The sequence below is a fragment of the Elephantulus edwardii genome, unplaced genomic scaffold, assembly GCF_000299155.1.
Source record: "Elephantulus edwardii isolate Elephantulus edwardi_28Jun2011 unplaced genomic scaffold, EleEdw1.0 scaffold00055, whole genome shotgun sequence".
In the NCBI taxonomy this organism is placed as follows: Eukaryota; Metazoa; Chordata; class Mammalia; order Macroscelidea; family Macroscelididae; genus Elephantulus; species Elephantulus edwardii.
Window position 1 is genome coordinate 12,981,083 of NW_006399805.1, and position 258 is coordinate 12,981,340.

Consider the following 258-nt stretch of genomic DNA (forward strand, 5'->3'; position numbering starts at 1 on the left):
TTTACTCTTAAGTTATTCTGTTAAGGAGTTTAGAGTTTCTCAATTACTTATTTCACTGTCTCTTTATTAGATAGATAGAGGCACGATTCTCTGTCACGTTATCTACAGTCAAGTTCAGGTACACTTTGCACTCACTTTTTTCTGGTATCAAAGCCACTGTCCTATAGTCACCTAATCACATGGTGATGACAATATATATGTGTCTGAAATATTGACATCAAAGGAATATGTTGATGTCATTTTCTTGGCTTTAATATA